The sequence below is a fragment of the Chenopodium album genome, chromosome 4, assembly GCF_948465745.1.
Source record: "Chenopodium album chromosome 4, dcCheAlbu1.1, whole genome shotgun sequence".
Taxonomy (NCBI): Eukaryota; Viridiplantae; Streptophyta; class Magnoliopsida; order Caryophyllales; family Amaranthaceae; genus Chenopodium; species Chenopodium album.
In genome coordinates, this window is record NC_137837.1 from 20991591 (window position 1) to 21006049 (window position 14459).

The 14459-nt window shown below is 34.5% G+C and overlaps 1 long non-coding RNA gene and 1 pseudogene across 1 annotated transcript; one reads left to right on the forward strand and one right to left on the reverse strand.

The window, feature by feature from the left end:
* The first annotated feature begins 5646 nt into the window (after positions 1–5646).
* On the forward strand, positions 5647–9849 carry LOC145627770 (putative linoleate 9S-lipoxygenase 8 pseudogene; annotated as a pseudogene).
* A 540-nt stretch (positions 9850–10389) lies between these two features.
* On the reverse strand, positions 10390–13011 carry LOC145626818 (uncharacterized). The gene is made up of 3 exons (XR_014111090.1): positions 12967–13011; positions 11699–11801; positions 10390–11182 (listed from the first exon to the last, which is right to left on the reverse strand). It is a non-coding gene; the product is annotated as an uncharacterized LOC145626818 (long non-coding RNA).
* Between the last annotated feature and the right edge of the window lie 1448 nt (positions 13012–14459).

Here is a 14459-nt window from a genome sequence, read left to right on the forward strand (position 1 = left end):
ATGGTTTGGTGAATTCAACATCTCGGATGTACCCTTTGTTGCACGGAGCGTTCAATCGGGTAGATGGAGCATGAATTCCCAGAGGGTTATGTCCATATGTAGAACACATATGGGTTTCAGAAAAGTGAGAAAAAATTCAATCAGGAAGTAGGATCGAGCAAACAATACGAAAAACTGGTCGAAATTAGAACGCATATTTCTGGCTCGGTATTGTGGGAAATTGGCGCCAGCAAACAGAGAATGGCGCCAGCTTTTAACTGTAGCGCCTGGCGCCAATACTGGCGTCTGGCGCTACGGCTAAAATGCTGACGCCAAGTTCTGGCCCCTGACGCTACTTCCCACATGCCTCAGCAGCTTTCTGTGCTCGATAAAATTTTCCAGTTTCGCGCGGTGTTATTTCAGTCCTAGTTGTGAAAGACGTTTCTCAAATTTCCTACGTGTAAAATCCTATGTTTTTAACTCATTACGGATGGTCTTTCCAATGAGATCTTTTTATGCATATGACAATAATGTTAATCAAAATTACGCACATGAAATACTTAGAACTTTTCGAGTCTCATCCACTCATTCTAAATCATTGCCGAAACAAATTCAGGAATTAAAATAGAAATCCTCCCCAGTGAAGTCGCCAAAAACTGTAGGGAATAATTTCAAGCCTTTAAAATCCCACTAGCTTGAACCCCACTGTAATCATACACTAAAGTACGGTGGCGTCCAAAAGGGAAGAAGATAGAGCAAAAGAGTCGCCAACATGTTTTTTTAGGAACTTGTAAACCGTTCACGAGGTGAAGGTTACACCCCTTAACGATCCAAGAGATCGTCAACTCCATAAGGTCATGAACCAAATAAGGGTTCGGCTATGAAGGTACAAATCCAACCTAAAAGAGATTGAACCTACCCTAATAATAGGCCTCTACTTTATTCTGATCGTATTCATGTGCGCTTTTTAATTAACATGCAATCAATAGGTTTAACCCTAAACCTGTTTAATCTATGTTAGTTGAATATAATGCACAAATAAACTATTATTGACGATCACATGAAATTATAATCAAATACACCCTAAATAAGATTATTAATTATCTTATTAAGCGTCATTACAAGTACCAAATTCCCTTTAAACATGCATAAAAGGTGTGATCAAGCAATAGAGATAAATAAGCATCAAGCAACATAATAAATAATCAATCATTGTAATAATCATAATAATAATAATCATAATCATGTTCATGTTAATATTAAAGCATAATAATAATAGCAAGACCCTAGGCATGATACTAACAAGATTAATAACAAACCCTAGCATGTCACTAAGCAATAAAAATCAAATCTTTAACCCTAACATGATACTAACAATCATAATTATTAGGAAGAATATAGGAAGCATCGCAGGAATCATAATAAACATATTTGATATTATAGCCTTTTCCCTAAACATGATACTAGGAATATCATAATAACAATATAAACATGATTTCTACATCATAATATCAATAAATCAATTAAAGCACTTACTTTGATGCCTCGTACCTCTTTCTAATAACAAAATACACACGTTAGTAACTTCAAGGAAAATAATAAAACAACAATTAAATTAAATAATTGAAAGAGAGATTTGGGACCAAACCCTCAGAAATTAAACCTTTCACGTCTAGGGCGAAGGCAACTTCGAATATGGCTAGGTGTTTCTAGATCTTGCGAATGCGGAATTTTGTATGAAAAGCAAAGTTAGAATTAAGAGAAAGATGAATGCTAATTAAAACTAATTGTAGAACTTGTGAATGATGAGAATTGATGATTGTAGATGAATGAAAACAATTGGTGAAAATTGGTGAATGAAAATGGAGTTATTAATACGATATTTATAGAGAAATCAGCCAAAAAGATAAATTAAACAAAACAGAGTCTAACGCACAAAAAATAGAGCTGACGCCAACCCTGGCTAGCTGGCGCCAGGCACCAACACTAGCGCCAGGCGCCAGGCCTGGTTCCAGGGGCCAAGGCCTGGGGTTAGGCGCCAAGCCTGATTTTAACGCGTTTTCGAAAATCAGATAAGTTTGCCGTACTGGAGGATAAAATAATATAATTTCCTCGAAAACGCTATTTGATTTTGATTAAAACTCTGAAAAGTCAACAAAAGTCAATTTATCAATGCTAATTGAATTAGGAATGAAAAGAACCTTCTAGAAGATTCTAGAAGACTAAAACCATTCCTAATTGCATTAGGAATGATAAATCATATTAGGCCCTCCCCTAGATCATTGGGCCGTATATAAAGCTCAAACCGGGCCCAGTTTAGTAAATTGGTCATAACTTCCTCACTATTCATCGGAATTGGGCTTATAATATATCGTTGGAAAGGTCTTTGCAAGCCCCATCCAACTACACTACTATTGGACCCATATCATTGACCAACCAAAATGGATTGGCTGTTTTCTTAAAATAAGTTTTCAAAAACAGAGAGAAGAGAAAAGAATTAAAACTATCCGCAACACTAGACTTTCCACACTTTTGCTTCATTCGATTATGATTCGACGTGAAAGGTACTCATCACTGGGTTTGGTTTTGGGGAGACACAAATGGGTTTCTACAATTATCGACTCCCAAGAAGAGGTTTTCTCTTTGTCAAGGGAAAAGAACCATTGTGGACAAACGGTCTCAAGAGATAAAGAAAACAAGGAATGAAAGACTTTCTTATCAATCCCCTTAATGTTCATTATAGTTTCAAAAGCTCTTAGATAAAAGTAAGGATTATCTGTTGCCTTGAATTTTGGGATGTCGTTGGCATTGAACTTATGCCGAAGAAGTTCCTTGTCCAGCAAGACTCCTTGTGAACTAATGCCCTAAAATTTATAATTACTAGATAACTTGCTCAAGCTTTCTTGCATAAGCTCTATTTGTTGTTGCTTCATAGGGTCATTGATTTTGAGGGTTAAAGCCTTCAACGCCTCAGTGACATCAGTCAATTGGTTCCTAAGTTCATTAACTTCTTCTTGACTTGCCATTATCTTCTTAGCTTTTCTTTTCCGACTCACTGGTTTATAAAAAAAGTAGAACTTGAACAAATATGTTGTCCTTGATTAATCGCCCTTCTTTTCTTAACCAAGTACTGTGGAAAGGGAGATTAAGGATATTCTTTATTAATTATTTGACTCAAGCTCTATTCAACATGCATAGATGAAAGAAGGTAGGAAGGATGAATGTTGTGATGTGAAGAAAAAAAAAAGATGTAGATGGAGAGATATGAAAAATTAGGAGTAGAATGTACCCCCCCCACTCAAATGACAGAAAAAACCGACTCATGCATGAACCTAAGACATGGTCATGGTGACATGTAAAAAGTGTGTGCTAAGACTAGTGAGTGTAGGTGACATTCTTTGACTTTTGTGTAAGACCATGGGACTTAGTGCTTAGACTCGATTAATGACTTAACAAGGTATTATTTACTGAATCGACTTGAAAACTGCTCAATTAGACATAAGGTGATGACTCGAGCAATAAACCGAACTGTCGCCAAAACGACAGGAATGACGCCTCTCTTTGGGGTGTAGCGCCAAACGGCAGGACTGTCGCCAGGCGCTACACTCCATAGAGTGGCGCTGCAGTTCAAATCTTGGTGCCATTGCTGGAACGTCGATCTGAAACTGTTTTCGGTATTATTACTCTACAGGGTATGCCTAAAGTCATACTAAGTCAACTCTGATTGAATTATTAAACTTTATTTACTCAAATTAATTAATTAATTAAATAATTAGGCAAAGTTCTTTTAGTCATTGATTTATTTAATCTTAGCACAAGTCCAACAAACGGTTAGGAAAAAACACATAGAGTATGCACAACCAATAATGCACAATTAGTCAAGTAGGCACAACATGATGCAATGAGTTTGCAACCTAACCATGGCTCTAGTTCTCTAAAGTTCGGGATATGGGTTAGTCAATAGAGGGTCCATGGTTAATTGTCCGGATGCACCGCGCGGAAGCCTAACCGTGAAGGGTTGGCGCGAGTGGATGGGACACCGCGAGTTTAAACAAAAACTCGCTTCCATGGTTTGGTGAATTCAACATTCTCGGATGTACCCTTTGTTGCTCAGAGCGTTCAATCAGGTAGATGGAGCATGAATTCCCAGAGGGTTATGACCATATGTAGAACACATATGGGTTTCAGAAAAGTGACAAAAACTCAATCAGGAAGTAGGATCGAGCAAATAGTGCTAAAACTGGTTAAAATTAGAACGCATATTTCTGGCTCGGTATTGGAAGAACTTGGCGCTAGCATACAGAGTCCAGCACCACCTTTTGGCTTTAGCGCCTAGCGATAGAAGTTGTCGCCTGGCGCTAACGTCAAAATGTTGGCGCTAGTCTTTGTTAGCTGACGCTAGTTCCTACATGCCTCAGCAGCTTTCTGTGCTCGATAAAAATTTTCAGTTTCGCGCAGCATTATTTCGATCCTAGTTGTGAAAGATATTCCTCAAATTTCCTACGTGTAAAAATCCTATGTTTTAACTCATTACAGATAGTCTTTCCAATGAGATCTTTTTTTATGCATATGACAATAATGTTAATCAAAATTACGCACATGAAATACTTAGAACTTTTCGAGTCTCATCCACTCATTCTAAATCATTGCCGAACCAAATTTCAGGAATTAAAATAGAAATCCTCCCCAGTGGAGTCGCCAAAAAACTGTAGGGAATATTTCAAGCATTACCCCTAGCTTGAACCCCACTGTGATCATACACTAAAGTACGGTGGAGTCCAAAGGGAAGGAAGATAGAGCAAAAGAGTCGCCAACAAGTTTTAGGAACTTGTAAACCGTTCACAGGGTGAAGGTTGCACCCCTTAACGATCCAGGAGATCGTCAACTCCAATAGGTCTGGAACCATGACTGGTAGTTCGGGGATGAAGGTACAAATCCACCCTAAAAGATATTGAACCTGCCCTAATAATAAGCCTCTACTTTATTCTGATCGTATTCATGTGCGCTTTCTGACTAACATGCAATCAATAAAATTAACCTTAAACCTGTTTAACTATGTTGGTTGAATATTAATGAACAAATAAAGCTATTATTGGCTATTACTTGAATTATAATCATATTAACCCTAAATAAGATTATTAATTATCTTATTAAGCGTGATTACAAGTACAAAATTCCCCTTAAACATGCATAAAAGGCGTGATCAAGAAATAAATAATCATCAAGAAACATAATAATAACAATAATAACCATAAAAATAAGGATTTTTTTTGTGAAAAACTACCTTTTAAACTCCAGATTTTGCGAAAAACTACCCTAAAAACAAAATGTTGTAATTAACTACCTTATAAAATATAAAACGTTGTAATTGACTACCTTCTACCGGAATGACACATTTGACTTTTATTTCCCGATGTTGACCATGTCACGTGAGGGTCACGTGACCCTTTAATGACTTAATTCCCCTCTTTTTCCCAAATTTTCCCGCTTTACACCAATTCAACCCATATAATTATCAAAGGGGTTGCAAATAAACAATATAAAATATGAATAATCGTATTGTTAAGGGAAAGAGTTGGTATAAAGCGGGAAAATTTGAGAGAAAAGGGGGAAATTAAGTCATTAAAGGGTCATGTGACCCCCACATGACATGGTCAACACCGTAAAATGAAAAACAAATGTGTTATTCCAGTGGGAGGTAGTCAATTACAACATTTTATACTTTATAAGGTAGTTAATTACAACATTTTGTTATTAGGGTAGTTTCTCTCAAAATTCAAAGTTTAAAAGGTAGTTTTTCACAAAATATCCTAAAAATAATCATAATCATAATAATAATAATCATGTTAAAGCATAACAATAGCAAGATCCTAGGCATGATACTAACAAGATTAATAACAAACCCTAGCATGTCACTAAACAATAAAGATCAAATATATAGCCCTAACATGAATATTAGGAAAGAACATAAAAAGCATCATACTTTTAATCATACTTGATATTAGAGTTACTCTAAACATGATACTAGGAAGATCAAAATGCCCTAACATGATACTAGGAATCATATTAACAATCTAGACATGATCTCTAATAACAATGTAAACATTTAAAGCACTTACTTGGATGCCTCGTACCTCTTTCTAATAACAAAATACACACGTTAGTAACTTCAAGGAAAATATAAAATAAACAATTAAATTAAATAATTGAAATAGGGATTTGGGACCAAACCCTCAGAAATATCAAATCTTTTACGTCTAGGGCGAAGGCAACTTCGAACTTGGCTAGGTGTGTCTAGTGCTAATGTATGAGGAATTGTGTTTGTAAAAAGCTAGGCTTAGAAAGAGAGAGAGAATCAAGAATTTCTTGATGAGAGTTGGTGAGAATTGGTGAAAGAGAGAATTAGAGAATTGATGATATTTTGATGATTGAAAACAGAATTTTAAGAGGCTATTTATAGAGAAAATCAGTCGGATGGATAAAAAAAAAGAATCAGAGTTTCGACGAGAATAAAACTTGATTAGCACAAGACGCTGGTTATTAGCGCCAGGCGCTAATTCTTAGCGTCAGGCGCTAATAATCAGTTTCACGCGTTTTTGTTTTTATCATATCTTTTGATCCGGAAGTCCAAATAAGGCATATAATATGTCGTTAAAAAGATATTGAAGTCTAATTTCCAAACCAATAAAATCATATTGAAATCTTTTGTAAATAAAAAATATATGGCCAAAATAGTGGAAGGGTGTCAGTTTTGGATAGAGTTTCATATCTAATTCATATCTTTTTCGTTATAGCTCGGATTTTATATTATAATATATCATTGGAAAGATAGTTTCAAGATCTATCCAACCATATAAAATTTGGATAAATATTATGAGGCACGAAAATAAAATCTGAATATATTCCACTTCGTACAAAACAAGGATTCTAAAAAGGAGTAGTTTTATTCAATTTCGAACTCTTTGAAACATAATTATCAATCCTAATAGCTTTAGGAATGATAATTATTAATAGGCCCTCCTCTAGATCATTGGGCCGTATATAAAAACCAAATCGGGCCCATTTTAGTATTTTGGCCATAACTTCCTCATTATTCATCGGAATTGGGCTTATAATATATCGTTGGAAAGGTCTTTTCAAGACCTATCCAACTACACTATTATTGGACCCTTATCATTGACCAAACTAAACTGGAATGCACGTTTTTCATAAATAAGGTAAGAAAAGAAATATTTTCAAAAACAGAAAGAAGAGATATTTTAATAAAAACATCCTCATCACTAGACTTTTCACACTTTCGCTTTGTTCAATAATCAAATGACATTAAAGGTATTCATCACTGGATTTGGTTTTGGGAAGACACAAATGGGTGTCTACAATGGTGAAAAGAAATCCATTATGTAGTGGTGATAAGAAAGATGAACCATGGTGATAAGAAAGATGAACCATGGTGGTCGGAAATGAAAACCAGGCATGATCTTACAAACACATGCACCATCATCATGTGGGTTGCTTCTGCACTCCATGCTGTTGTCGGACAGTATCCTTATGCAGGATACCTCCCAAACTGGCCAACTGTAAGCATGTGGTTCATGCCTCAGCCACGCACTCCAAAACACGTTGAGCTCGAGTCTGATTTTGAGAGAGCCTTTCTGAAAACAATAACAGCCCAATTTCAGACACTCCTCGAAGTTTCATTAGTTGAAATTTTTTCGTGCCACTCCACAGATGAGATCTACCTTGTACAACAGGATACCCCTAAGTGGACTTCTGTTGCTTAACTACTTGTTGCATTCCAGAGATTTTCGATGATGCTATCAGATATTGAAAAGAATAACACAGAAAGAAACAATGACAAGATACTTAAAAATCATGAGGGATCGGTTAAGGTTCCATACACTTTACTGTATCCAACACATCAAATTAGCTCAAGTGGTATTTTGTGTGAAAGAGTAAATAAAAAAGACACTAAAGTGAATAAAAAAGACTTTAAAGTAAACCTATTAGCTCAATTGGTAGAGCATTATGCGGATGCATAGAGGTGTAGGTTCGATTCTTACATAGGTTATTATCTATAAATATAAATATAAAACACTTTAAAGTTATTCAAAGTAAATAAAAATTAAATATCACATCAATAGAAGTATATGCACTAGTAAATAAGCTAAATGTCAAAAACTAAGCTCTATTTCAACTTATAACAATCTCACCTTTCTCTAATATCACAAATAAATGTTGCATACAAAAGGTATTGGCTAGTTCGAATTATTGTCTACATAACAGTCGAAAGTAAATAAAAAAACCCATAATGTAAATCAAACTATCTTAAAAGTAAATAGAGAAATTAAAAAGTAATTCAAAAAACATCTCTAAAGTAATTTAAAATAGCTCGAAAAGAAATCAAAGTAAATAATTATATCTCAAAAGTAAATCATAATAGTTTAAAAGTAGATAAAAACATCTAGGCTATCGGCAGGTCATGGTTAGTGTTGGTTGTGGTCGTGGTTAGTGGTGGTTAGTGGTGATGGGGTTGAGGTGCTGGGGTTAATGGTGCTGGGGTTGAGGTGGTTAGTGGTGTTGGTGGTTGAGGTTAGGATAGAGAAAAAAGGTCGTGGGGTTAGGTTGTGATGTAGTGGTGGTTATGGTGTAGCTAAGGTGGGAGATGAGAGATTGAAAAAAAAGAAAAAAAAAATATGTTAAACAAGTTGTAGGTTAAAAGGCTCATTTTTAGCAAATGAGGGTCAAAGGTGGGATTATTCTGGGAATTCAAAAGGGTGGGATTGTTTTGAGCAGAAAAGACAAAGGTGGGATTATTAGTTTTCAATTTTCCATTAAAATAACATCAAAGTAAATACATAATATTAACTCAAAAGTAAATAGTCTATACTCAAAAGTAAATTATATATATCTACTCAAAAGCAAATTAGTAAACATATTAAAAAAAGAAGGGTCAAATTAGAGCATGGGACAATGACAACTATTTAGTCTAGGGCGAACATTACTGCTGAGAAAAAAAAAGTGGGGTATTAGTTTACCATCATGTTTATATCTTTAATCCTTAGATAAGTGAGCGAGCTTGAGTTTCTAGTAATAAAAGTAGGTACAAAATAAGTTATAGTAAATAAAATATTTATTAAAGTAAATAGAAATGAAATTCACCTTCTCCACTTCTAAAATGGATATTGCTAAGAAAAAATGCTTATTGACAGTCTCTAATTGCTATGAATGCGTAAATATGTAGTATAAGATTATAAAACCTACTGCCATACCTTTAATCCTTGGATAAGTGAGCTTGAATTTCTTAGTAATCAAGGTAGATACAAATAAGTTGAAGTAAATAAAATATTTCTTAAAGTAAATACAAATAAACCTACGTGGGATTCGAACCCACATCTTTTGTGCACTTGCAAAATGCTCTACCTATTGAGCTAGTAGGCTAGTGTGTATTAAACAGTAAATAAAGAAAATTAATTCAAAAGTAAATAAAAAATTCTCAAAAGTAAACAAAAACAAAAAAACTTCTGATATGAAGTATCAATCAGAAATAGAAGTATAGACACTATTTCAGATAATGTGGTAAAGCTCTGACTTTACATTTATGATCAACTTACAGTGCCATCTGTCTTTATTTAGGGCTTTATGGGACTGATACCATTTTTGGAAAAACTCAGCTCCGATTCTTCGATATCATCAAACCTAGGTCAGGCATCTGATTCCGTTGAAGGTGTTGCTTCAAATTGGGACTTAAATCATCTCAAAGAGTTACATGGTTCCTTTCTTTCGTTTGAGACATTGGACTCTTCTGGTATATTGGTTCCTCAGCTACATATTGGAATGTGTTTTCATGCCTTCCTTGGGTATGACCTTTGAGCTTCAAACTTATGTGATAATAATTTGTCATATTGGTTATTCTGTATAAATTCCAGTCTTTTCAGTGAGTGAATTCAATGTATCATTTAATTTTGTAAAGTATTCCCCTTAAATAAGCTATCTTCTAATAATTATTATCTGTCATAGTTAAAACATCCCTTCAATTAACAAATTACGCATAAAATTCATCTCACGAACTTAATCTGTCAAACCTGAAGTATACACAGTGCACAAGATGGACAGAAACAAAGATGATCACAACCAAATTAAACAAATCAAAAGGAAACCTAACTGACATGAGCAATGGAATATGATCTTTTCACAAATAACCTAAATTCTAGTAAATGGATATCAATGATAAAAATCAATGGTACAAGCTTCACCGGCATTCAGCTAACACTTTCTTGATCCAATACCAATAGGCTACTATCTATGCATCGCATAACCTTGATTAAAAATCAAAGAAAACAACAATAATCAAAGAAACTGAAAGGCTCTGGAATTTGCATTGACACATAACAGAATGATCAAATTGTCGAAGCTACTGATGAATATATAGGAAGGAATTTCGATAGACAACTCTGAGATTCTTGCAACAGGAAGTGAGGTTATTACCTCCAACAGGAGTGTGATCTCAAATCCAGTCAAATCATCCACGAAGAAATATCGGTTCAAGGAATTGTCACGGTGTCAATAAAATGCAATGCAGATTTAGTTGCCACTGCTTTTACATCAGCCCATTCAGAAAAGCAATGACAGAGGTTCCCAAACTTGATCGCAGAAACACTTCCACTTGTAGCTAGAAGGATCCTGGGTCTCCTAGGTGTGTCATTAGTCTGTACAGGTTCTATGTGAGTAGTAACAGGCTTTCCTTATGCCATGAACAAAGAACAAGCCAACTCTGTTAAAAAATCTGAGATATATCCATAGCCATAAAGTCACAAATCAAAACAGCGTACTTCACTCTGTCTAATTAATGCAGCTAATAAAACAAACAGATGTAATGAAATGAGAAAATTATAAGAAACCACATTAAAAAATCAGATTACTTGCCATTATGCAGCCTTGGCACTATGCATCATATGACAGAAGTAGATAAAAAAATAATAAAAAGTAGATAAAAAAGTAGATTACTTAGCCCGTTTCGCTCAACTTCAAGAACTCCCGACCACCATTTACAGCAGCAGCTGTACAGCAAAAATATCATATCAACAGTAGGCGGTAGAGCAGAAGTAGCACAGTAGCATCAAGCCATGGAAGGGTAGTAGTTGCAGCAGCAGCCTTGGCAAGGCAAAAGTAGAAGCTGCAGTAGCAAGCCATGGCAGGGCAGCAGCTATGTGGGATTAAAAGGTAAATAAAATAAATAACTCAAAAGTAAATAAAATAATCTCAAAAGTAAATAATATAAACTTAAAAGTAAATAATATAAATTAGCTCTAAGATTTACAAACGATTAATTGGGTTTGAAGGCCTCTATGTATCATTAAACCGAAAAACTTTGGGGTTGTCATATTTTTTCTAGATTGGCTGAGGACCTCAACTCTATTTCTACCTCCAAACATCTCTAATGTAAATCAACTAAGAGAGAAATATATGAGTTAAGGTTAAAGTGAAGGTTTTTACATTAAAAGTTAATAAATCAATGTAAAAATTAAATAATTTTATATTTTCGAAGAAAACTACTTAAACAAGCATTCATATTGCAAAATAACTTATAAGTAAACAAAAAAATCTCAAAAGTAAATAAAAAGGTCTATATAGTATATGTAAATAGAAGAGTTTACACCTAGAAACTACCCATAATTGGGTACTAGTGTAAATGCAAGAACACAAAATTTCATCAGGATACCTTAAGAATATTGCTTCCACTTATGTTAATTCCATAGCTTTATACTGAACATCAGATCATGTCCGAATTCTATCGGCACCAACACCACAATAGTATATGCACCCTAGAAATGCCAAATTCACATTCATAAATAAACATTATTATATAAAAGAACAAATCTTATATAAAAAAATGTAGGTGAAATGGGGGTAAATAACAAGCATTGGGACTAATATAAGCTCCTACAGGACATCCCAAGTGCTAATTAACAATTTGTTAAATCATCATGTGTTTTAGCTCTATTCCAAATCTGTAGAAGGATAATTGAACAATACAGTATTATATTGTCAAGCAATTTGAAATCCTATCCCTACATAATTTTGCAATATGAATGCTTCTACCTGAAGCACAAATGGGGTCATCCTTATGTGAAGATCCTCTGGCAAACTAAGAAAGTTACTAAAACTCAAAATTATATTTATATTATATCAAAAGTTAATCAAAGTATGTCAAAAGTAAGCCAAAATTACTCAAATGTAATGATAATTATTAATCACTCATTAGAAAGGAAGGATTTATGTTTATCTTATCAGACTACACGTTGATATCAATGGTACTTTAATTTAACAAAAACCTATAAATACTCTAAGAAAATCAACAATAGCTAGTTGCCAATCAAGTGCGAACATCAACAGTTGCTAGTAGCATTAGGCTTTCATTAAGTCCCCACTGCTTTAACTCTAAATATATAGCAGTAGCAACCTTGGCAAGACAACATCACTCAGCCACTTCTCGGATTCAGAACTCCTCCATGCAACTTCATTACATACACCTCATTCCCCTTCGATTGCAACAAAGTATAACACATTATGAAACATCAACACCATAAAACAATGTACAAAACTCAATCATTACAATCAACTCAAAAGTAAATAATTCAAGCTCAAAAGTAAATAATTCAAGCTCAAAAGTAATAACTCATGAAAACAAAATCCCACTCGTTTAACACCTCATTCCTCCTTAACCAGATTTAGGTGAACATTAAAAAAAAAGTAAAAAAAAAAATGCATCAGATTATAAAAAAAACTAAAACTAAATTCGATTAAAAAGAAACAAAATAGAATAAGAAACGAAAACCCTGACAAAATAAAATACAATAATAATCTAATTGAGTAAACAACAACCATCGAATAGTAATCGAAAAAGACAGTCGAACAAAAACAAAGCAAAACCTAATTATATAAAAACTTAAAATCACTTATAAAACAAAAGAATCTGTAAAAATTTACCTCTCCATAATGATCGATTAACATAAATCGAGTAGCAAACTCGAACTATCAATCGTCGTTGAGAGCTTTTGAGAGAAGAGAGAGAAACTAAGAAGAATAGAGAGAGAGAAAAAAAGAAGCGAAAAAATTAGAACAAAGGTCATTCATTGACTAAAATTACGGAAATACCCTTAATGAAGCGGGTGAACTGTAGGCCGTCAGATGAAGCTCAATGAACGATCCAGATAAGTTTCTAGTTCCTATTATAGGACTTGGTTCTCACAAGATCCTCTCCTCTTACAACGGCTTCCCGTCCCTGAAAAATAAAAGGAAAATTTAACAACTAACAACAGACCAATCTTTGTCCCGTTCTCTTTAAATGGACCAACCTTTAAATCTTCCCAAATTAAAATAAACCTAAGTTTGCATTTATTCTCCCAAAATGAACCCAAATGACCGGTGACCTGTACAACCCGTCTTTTCCTTATTATTATTTTCCTTTCATTATCTTTTTTTAATTAAAAACTTTTATCATCTTTTTCAAATTAACAATATATTTAAAAAACAGACAACTGCCCCCTCACCTCACTGCCAGCACCCCCCTCTTCCACCTCTCATCCCTTTCCGGCCACCACTCCCCCTCCCCCTTCACCTCCCATTTTCAACCATCCCCTTCCTTTCCACTGCATTTTCCAACCAAATCCCGCTCCCCATGAAACCCCCAAACCAACAATCCCTAAACGAAAAAAGTAAGAAATTGATGTAAAAAAAGAAAGAAGAATTGGAAGGTTTAGAAATTAAGGGTTTTATTAATTTTGTTTTATATTGAAAAAGGAATAATTAAATTCTGAGTTTGTAATTGTTGAAGGTGTTTCCAAAGTGGATGAAGTTGGTGAAATGTGGCGGATTGAAGGCGAAATCGCTGTTGATTTTGTTGATGAAGAGTTCGATTAAGGTTTGTGAGAGTGGTGGTGGAGTTGCAATGAGAAGATACATAGCCGCAACGGTGTAGGCTGGTGGGTAGGGGGTTTTGGGCGCCGGCTTGCGCCGGGGGCAGAGGGGAAGGCTTGGAGTGGGTGGCAGTGGGGTGGCTGTCATTCGGAAGAGTGTTTGGTATTTTTTTTATTTCTTTTTTTCAAAAAAAAAATCATCAAAATTAGAATAAAAAAAAATCTTGAACAATGATTTAATACACGTGGATTTTTACTTGGTGGGTTCATTTTGGGAGAATAAATTCAAACTTAGGTTTATTTTGGAAAGATTTAAAGGTTGGTCCAGTTTGCGAGAACAGGAAAAAGGTTGGTTTGTTATTGTTAAATTTTTCAAAGTAAAAACCACTCATATTCTGCGTCAATTCTAGACCACCCTCCAATGCTTATGGCTTTCCTCCTAGCAATAATTCTATATTGATTAAGGTATATTTGTATGTACCTTGCGACTAAAAATGCGGTAAGAACATGTGTAAACAATATACAACTGTTTTTTATCTGTAATATTAATAAACAACATGATAA